This window comes from Manihot esculenta, chromosome 2, assembly GCF_001659605.2.
Source record: "Manihot esculenta cultivar AM560-2 chromosome 2, M.esculenta_v8, whole genome shotgun sequence".
Taxonomy (NCBI): domain Eukaryota; kingdom Viridiplantae; phylum Streptophyta; class Magnoliopsida; order Malpighiales; family Euphorbiaceae; genus Manihot; species Manihot esculenta.
The window spans coordinates 34,288,858-34,297,995 of NC_035162.2; positions in this window are offsets into that span (position 1 = coordinate 34,288,858).

Consider the following 9,138-nt stretch of genomic DNA (forward strand, 5'->3'; position numbering starts at 1 on the left):
TGGACACTACTGGTAAACCCACTACAAAATCCATGGCTATGTTCTCCCATTTCCATTCTGGAATCGGTAATGGGTTAAGCATTCCGGCTGGTTTCTGATGCTCTAATTTCACCCTCTGACAAACCTCACAGGCTGTCACGAACTGCGCCACTTCTTTCTTCATGGCTGGCCACCAATAGACTCTTTTCAGATCCTGATACATCTTGGTAGCTCCTGGGTGAACACTGTACCTCGCATTATGAGCTTCCCTCATAATGTCTTCCTTTACACTGCCCCTATCTGGTACACAAAGTCGACTCCCATAGCGAAGGATCCCCTTGCTGTCAAATCTGAACTCTGCATTGTTGCCTGACTGAACAGTCCTGGCAATTTTCATCAATTCAGGGTCCTCGTGCTGTCTCTGAGCTATCTGCTCCAGAAACACAGGTGTCACTCTCATCTGTGCTATCAACGCACCTGTACCAGACAACTCTAGCTGTAATCCCTCGTCAAAGAGCTTATAAAGCTCCATCACAACCGGTCTCCGCTCTGCTGCTATATGGGATAAACTGCCTAGTGACTTCCGGCTTAGGGCGTCTGCGACAACATTCGCCTTACCCGGATGATACTGGATCTTACAATCATAATCACTGAGCAATTCGACCCATCTTCTCTGCCGCAAATTCAGCTCTCTCTGACTTAAGATGTACTGTAAACTCTTGTGATCAGTAAAGATCTCGCTTTTAACCCCGTAGAGGTAATGCCGCCACATCTTAAGTGCAAAGATAACTGCTGCCATCTCTAGGTCATGGGTAGGGTAATTCAACTCGTGCTTCTTCAACTATCTAGAAGCATAAGCTATTACTCTATCACTCTGCATCAATACACAACCCAATCCCACTCGAGATGCATCACAGAACACTGTGAACTCTTCATTACTGACAGGCAGAGCTAACACTGGTGCTGTTGTCAATCTCCTCTTGAGCTCCTCAAAGCTCTCTTCACACTGGTCTGACCAGATAAACTTCTGGTTCTTCTGAGTCAATTTGGTCATAGGAGCTGCTATCTTTGAGAAGTTCTGAACGAACCTCCTGTAGTAACCTGCCAGTCCCAGAAAGCTTTTAATCTCAGTCACTGTCGTGGGTCTGGGCCAGTTAGCTACAGCCTCTATCTTCTTGGGGTCTACCTCAATACCCTCTGCTGATACTACATGTCCCAAGAAGGCAATGCTCCGTAACCAAAACTCACACTTCGAGAACTTGGCATACAAACCATGCTCTCTCAGTGTCTGTAAAACAATCCTCAGATGCTGGGCATGCTCCTCTGCATCTCTGGAATACACTAAGATATCATCGATAAACACAATGACAAAGTGATCCAGAAACTCACTAAATACCCTGTTCATGAGATCCATAAATGCTGCAGGGGCGTTAGTCAACCCGAACGGCATCACTAAGAACTCATAATGCCCATATCTGGTTCGGAAAGCTGTCTTAGGCACATCTGCCTCTCTGACTCTCAACTGATGATACCCAGATCTCAGATCTATTTTCGAGAAACAACCTGCTCCAGCTAGCTGGTCAAATAGATCATCAATCCGAGGTAAGGGGTACCTATTCTTGATAGTGACCTTGTTCAACTGTCTGTAGTCGATACAAAGTCTGAGGGATCCATCCTTCTTTCTGACAAAGAGCACTGGAGCACCCCAAGGTGAGGTACTAGGGCGGATGAAACCCTTATCTACCAAGTCCTGCAACTGTGCTTTCAACTCTGTTAACTCAGCTGGCGCCATCCTGTAGGGAGGAATAGAGATAGGTCTACTACCTGGCAGTAATTCAATTTCAAACCCTATCTCCCTATCAGGTGGTAGTCCTGGCAAATCGTCTGGGAACACATCGAGAAACTCTCGGACTACTGGTACTGTGGCTGGTTCCCTAACCTGACTGTCTAGCTCTCTCACATAAGCTAGAAACCCCTGACAACCCCTCCTAAGCAAACGACGAGCCTGAAGGGCTGAAATCATACCTCTGGGTGTACCTCTCCTGTCTCCTCTGAAGACACACTCTGACCCATCCTGGTCTCTGAGACTCACTAGCTTCTCTCGACAGTCCAACGTAGCACTATATGCAGATAGCCAATCCATCCCTAGAATGACATCAAAATCTGTCAAGTCTAGAACCACAAGGTCAGCTGGAAGGCATCTACCCTCTATAAATACTGGACTGAAACGACAGACTGACACTGCCACTGATGGGTCACATCTAGGTCCACTGACCCAGAGAGGATACTCTAACTCAGAACTGATCAAACCCAACCTCTCTATGGCTCTCGAAGCAATAAAGGAATGAGAAGCACCGGGGTCCATCAAAGCATACACATCTGAACACCCAATGATGAGATTACCTGACACCACTGTGTTCGACGTGTTAGCCTCCTCCTGTGTCACTGTGAAAATCCGTGCTGGGGCTACCGGATTTCCACCTCGGGAACCTGCTGCTGAAGTAGAGGCTACCCCTCTTCCTCTACCTCTGCCACTAGTCTGAGGCATGACTGGAGCTGCTGGCCGTACAACTGGCTGTACCACACTGCCTGAACTCATCTGCTGGGATGGTGCAAAAGTCATCTGCGGACAATCCCGAGCAATATGCCCTTCCTGTCCACATCGAAAACAAGCTGTAGATCCCAACCGACAAACTCCTCCATGTGGTTTTCCGCATCGTCTGCAGATTGGAACTGTGCCAGAGCTTGAGCCACTACCTATTCCCAGACCTGACTTGACTTTATTCCAGAACTTACTCTTTGTTCCTCTCGCTCTATCCCATCTCTTACTGCCTGTTGAACCTGAACTGGGGGCCTTAGCACCCGAAGCCTGTGCCTGTGACTGTTTCTGAATATTGGCACTAGCTTCCATTTTCCTGGCTGCGTCTACTATCGTATGGAAACTCTCCTTTTCTGCTGGAAGAATCAAGGAAGCATACCTGGGATGCAGTCTCATAGTATATCTCCTTGCTTTCTTCTGATCAGTATCATAGGCTTGACCCACGTACTGAAGCAGATCCAGGAACTTATCTGTGAATTCATCAACACTCATCTCATCTGTCTGTCTCAATTGTTCAAATTCTATTACTTTCATCTCCCTCGAACTGTCAGGAAAAGCCCACCCTGCAAACTCATTGGCGAACTCTCCCCATGACATACTGTCCATTCTAGGCTCCACATAATTCTTAAACCATTCTCTGGCTTTCTTGCATTTTATTGTAAAACCTGCCATCTCAATGGCTCTCCTATCATCTGCTCCCAATTCACCGGTGATCATCCTAACTGCTCTGAGGTAATCAAATGGATCATCTCCTGTGTTGTATTTAGGAGCATCCAATTTCAAATACTCCGTCATTTGAACTTTACCTCCAGATGAGCTAGGTTCATGTCTGTCAACAACAGGGGCTACTGGTTCTGGTGGTAGTACTGGTTCATTTGGTTCATTTGGCTCTAGGTGTGCTGCACTTGGATGTATAGGGGAAGATGGATACATAGGATATGGTGGATAGTAAGGATAAGGCATATAAGGCATATAAGGAGGATATGGCACAAAACTCGAGTACTCCGACATACCTCCCATCGGATACTCTGGATAGCCAAAACCTGAGGTCTGAGCACCTCCCTGTGACTCTCCCATACCTTCCTCAAAACTGCCTATACCCATGCTATCATCTCTAGACTGATCAATCTCCATAGCTTCCCTCCTTTCCTCTGCTCTTTCTCCCCTAGCTGTACCTCTTCTGCTCTCGTCGACAGACCTTCTAGGGTCTATTGACATACCTTCCCTACTAGATCTCTGAGACCTTGCCCTTGGCAATGCAGGAGGACGAGCAGCTGGTCTCTCACTCTCTGGTGGGACTCCAGTCAATCGAGCTGATCGACGAGTTCCTCGCATCTTTACTCTGGAAACACAACATATAACATACCACTTTAGCACATAAACATCACATATCAATCATACATACAATACTCATGGCATATCATAGCAGATAGGACTCAAGACCCTATCCTAGTGGACATGATTTTCCTATTGTGCTTGACCACTTCTAACCTGTCTGAGCCCAACACTGTCTCTATAGGTCCGATCATGTGAACCTAGGGCTCTGATACCAATCTGTAACGACCCCAAAAAGGACCGTCACCGGCGCTGGGATTCAGGTCGGCTTAAGGCCGCCAGAACCCGTAGCAAGCCTGCTATACTCTCTGTGTACCTGTAAACCTCATACATGATCATACATTTTATGTGAAAATAAAACTCTTTTCTGAACCAAGGCTTAACCTGTGCATGCACTATCTCTGTACTCTGTACTCATGTACTCTGTACTCTGTATCCCTGACTAGAGCTTGCTCTAGATGGGTTAACTCATACCTGTTAAGCCTGGTTTTCACATACAGGAAAACATATATATACATATACAGATCATGTACAAAACATTCATCACTAGGTCTAGGTCAAACAACAACTATTACATCTCTTTAATATTACATGTCCACTCTAAGCTATTACAGATCTCTTTACTTTTCCTGTACTCTGCTGGACTGTCCCTGTACACTGAACCTGTACACTGAACCTGCAAAACTGGGGTTAAGGGAGTGGGATGAGCTCTATAGCCCAGTGAGTAGAACAGTAAAACATCTCAGTAAAATATGATCTCATGGAATGCACCATATCACAGACAAGCCACATCAAGAGTAAACCTGTCACCACATAGTCCCAGTAACTCTGTGCCAGGGCGTAGAATCGAGCACCTGGTCTTCCTGTCATATATGTATATGTGTATATAACACCTCTGTACTTACCATTGCCAGGGCGTAGTCAAAGGCTCCTGGACTTTGCTATATACCTGCCAGGGCGTAGTCAAAGGCTCCTGGACTTTGCTATACGTGCCAGGGCGTAGTCAAAGGCTCCTGGACTTCCTGTCTGAGACTATTGGATCATTCAGCATTTACTCACATCACCAAATAATAATGCAATGCAACATATTCGTGTATACTAATGCAATCAACCTATGGCATAATCATGATGCATGAGATATGCTAAAAGCAGTTTGTCGTTCAATTAAAAGTCATAAGTCTTAAGTTTAGTTCCACTCACCTCTGGCTATCTGGACTAACTGACTCTGCAGGCTCTGAACCTCTGGAGCAGTACTCACTGCTGCTCTCTCTGGTTCCTCTGGTCTGTACCTATACAGATGGACTCAAATGAGGGACCAAACTAACTTATCAATACCTCTATTAAACTCCCCAAGAATCCCCTTAAACTCATTCAACTATCCATGCAAAGCATGCAAAAGAAAAGCTGGACAGAACACTTTCGGCGGCAGGTTCGGCGGCCGAATGTCCTCTCCAGAGACGAAACTCAAGCACCTCCGGCGGCACCTTCGGCGGCCGAATCCCCCAAACAGAGCCGAACATGCACAACTCGCGGGGGCAAGCTATGGTAGCCTAAGCCACCATGCAAGAGGTTCGGCGGCCGAATGAACCTTCGGCTGCCGAACCTGAGTTCATCCAGAACTCAGTTTCAACGGCAAACCATCTCCTCCTTCCCTTCAATAACTCCAAACATGCATATACCAATTCCTCAACACACATATACATAAGTATATGATCACAGGGGTCCAAAACTATCTAATAACCCCAAACAACAAATCAAACATAACACATAATCATGTATACATGCATAAAGTATCAAAACCACTACTTCTCACGTCTCTCTCCCTTACTTCCATAAAACCTTCAGAAAACACATAAACAAGTTCAAGAGCATCACTTACCTCCTGTAGTAAGAAGCTGAACACTCTGAACTAAGGAAAACGAACCAACTCTTCTCAAACTCTCACACTCTCTCAAACTCACTTTTTGCTTCAAAACATTCAAACCCTTGTGAGCGATCAAACACTCTGCATGAGCTGCTCACACTCAGCAAATAAAGCATAGGAAACGTGGCCAACTTCTGGACATGATCTGGTGATCACACCTGTCCAACATGCTGACTAAGGGATACAAAGCTGCTGGCTAAGCACCCCAGCTTCGGCTGCCGAATCGCATGCAAAACCATGCAACATTCGGGGGCCGAACTTGACCTTCGGAAGCTGAACATTGAGCACTTTCGGCGGCCGAACTTATCTTCGGCGGCCGAACTTGGCTGAGGTCTTCATGAACTAGTTTCTCTTCAAAACTCAAATAAAACACATCATAACACATAGAAACCATAACTCCTACCCTTATATAGAATCCCAACACCCCGGATTCCATCAAACAACAGGAATTCCGGTGCCGGACTCTAGCCGGGTATTACATTCTCCCCTCCTTAAGAACATTCGTCCTCGGATGTTCCTAAAACACACAAAAATAAAACACAAGGAGGAAACTAACCTCAAAACAAATATGGATACTGCTGGAGCATGGCAGCAGTAATCTTTGCACTCAAGATGTGGAGGCACTACCTCTATGGGGTAAAATGTGAGATCTTCACAGATCATAAAAGCTTGCAGTACATCTTGAGTCAAAGGGATTTGAACTTGAGGCAGAGGAGATGGGTAGAGTTGCTGAGTGACTATGATTGCAAGATTCAGTATCATCCGGGTAAGGCGAATGTCGTGGCAGATGCCTTAAGCCGGAAGTCACTAGGCAGTCTATCCCACATCACGGCAGAGAGGAGACCAGTGGTGAAGGAGTTTTACAAGCTCATTGATGAAGGTTTACAGTTGGAGTTGTCTGGCACAGGTGCCTTGGTTGCTCTGATGAAAGTGACACCCGTGTTTCTGGAGCAGGTGGCTCAGAAACAGCATGAGGACCCAGAGTTAGTGAAGATTGCCAGGACTGTTCAGTCAGGCAAGGACAGTGAGTTTAGATTTGACAATAGGGGGATCCTCCGCTATGGGAGTCGATTGTGTGTACCAGATGACATAGGGCTAAAAGGAGACATTATGAGAGAGGCTCATAATGCAAGATACAGCATTCACCCCGGAGCCACCAAGATGTATCAAGATCTGAAGAAAGTTTATTGGTGGCCAGCTATGAAGAGAGAAGTGGCACAGTTTGTGTCAGCCTGCGAAGTATGTCAGAGGGTGAAGCTGGAACATCAGAAGCCGGCTGGAATGCTTAACCCGCTACCTATTCCAGAGTGGAAATGGGAGAATATAGCTATGGACTTCGTAGTGGGGTTACCGGCGACGTCCAACAGATTAGACTCCATATGGGTGATTGTGGACAGACTCACCAAATCTGCTCACTTCATTCCTGTCAGGAGTGGCTATTCTGTGGACAAGTTGGCGCAGGTGTATGTTGATGAGATAGTCAGACTGCATGGGGTTCCTGTTTCTATAGTGTCAGATAGAGGGCCCCAGTTCACCTCCAGGTTTTGGCGGAGTCTGCAGAATGCTATGGGTACTAGGTTGGATTTCAGCACTGCCTTCCACCCACAGACAGACGGACAGTCAGAGAGGACCATCCAGACCATAGAAGATATGCTAAGGATGTGTGTGCTGGACTTTGGTGGTTCTTGGAGGCAACATCTACCTTTGGTGGAGTTTGCCTACAATAACAGCCATCATGCTAGCATCGGGATGGCCCCATATGAAGCTTTATATGGGAGGAAGTGCAGGTCACCTGTTTGCTGGGAGGAAGTTGGAGAAAAGGCCTTGGCAGGACCTGAGCTAGTAGAGATCACCAGCAGGGTGGTACCCTTAATCAAAGAGAGAATCAAGACTGCTGCAAGCAGACAGAAGAGTTATGCAGACATCCGCAGAAGGCAAGTAGAGTTTCAGGAGGGGGATCTGGTATTGCTTAAGGTGTCTCCAATGAAAGGAGTGGTTCGGTTCGGGAAGAAAGGTAAGCTGGCTCCGCGGTACATCGGACCCTTTGAAGTCTTGCAACAGATTGGGAATGTATCGTACAAGCTGGATTTACCTGCTTCAATGGAGAGAATCCATCCGGTTTTCCATGTTTCTATGTTGAGAAAATTCGTGTCAGATCCGGGCAAGGTTCTTAGTGAGCCTGATATGGAGATCCAAGAGAATCTCACCTATGTTGAGCAGCCAGTACGGATCCTAGACACCCAGATCAGGAAGCTGAGAAACAAGGAAATCTCGATGGTGAAAGTCCTGTGGAACCACCACAATTTGGAAGAATGCACCTGGGAGACACGGGAGTCCATGCTCCAGCAGTACCCTTATCTTTTCTAAGGTTAGTTTTTGTGAGTTTATGTGTTTTTGTAAGTATGTTATGTTGTTTGCTATGCATGTGCTAGTTGAGGAACATTCGGGGACGAATGTTCTTAAGGGGGGGAGAATGTAATACCCGGCTAGACTCCGGTATCGGAATTCCTACCGTCCGGTGGAATCTCGGATGTCAGAAGCCTCTAGTAGGGTAAAACCATGTTTTATAAAATGTTTTCATGAATTTTAATGGTTTTAAGTATGAAATTAAATGAGTTTTTGCATGAGAAGTCCTTGGAGGAAAACCCAGGTTCAGCCGCCGAAAGTCAAGTTCGGCCGCCGAACATGCATGCGTTTTGGAGGCACGTTAGGCCCCCGAAAGCATGAGTGAGGGAAGTCCAGGTTCGGCCGCCGAAACTCAAGTTCGGCCGCCGAACATGGCATGCATGCGGAAGCACTTTCGGCCCCCGAACGTGGCCTGGCCAGCCACCTATAAAAGGGTCACTTGGCCGAAATGAGCGAGCTTTCTCCCATTTTCGGCCACAGCTAGCTTCCGACCTCCCTCTTCCAAATCTAGTGTTCTTCCTTCAAATCCCCACCATTTTTCCTGAGTTTTAAGCTTGCATTGAAGGTTTTGAACTTTTGAAACAAGTTTTGGAGCTTTGGGAACTCAGGAGCTCATTTTTCGTGGATCTCCAAGTTTAGGTCGTCTCCCTCTCGATCTTCAAGAGGTAAGAGCCGATCTTAAGCTCCTTATGTGTTTTAAGTAAGATTTTATGAGTTCTTTGGGTAGAAATGCATGTTAGGGTATATGTTGAGTTATGGGTTAATATTGATGTTTTGGACAATGTATGTTGATTTTTGTGTGTTTGAAGTGTTGTAGTTGGGGTATATGCTAGCTTGAGACCCCTAGGTGTAATGTATGATATGTATGCATGTTTTAGAACTAGTTTATGCATGA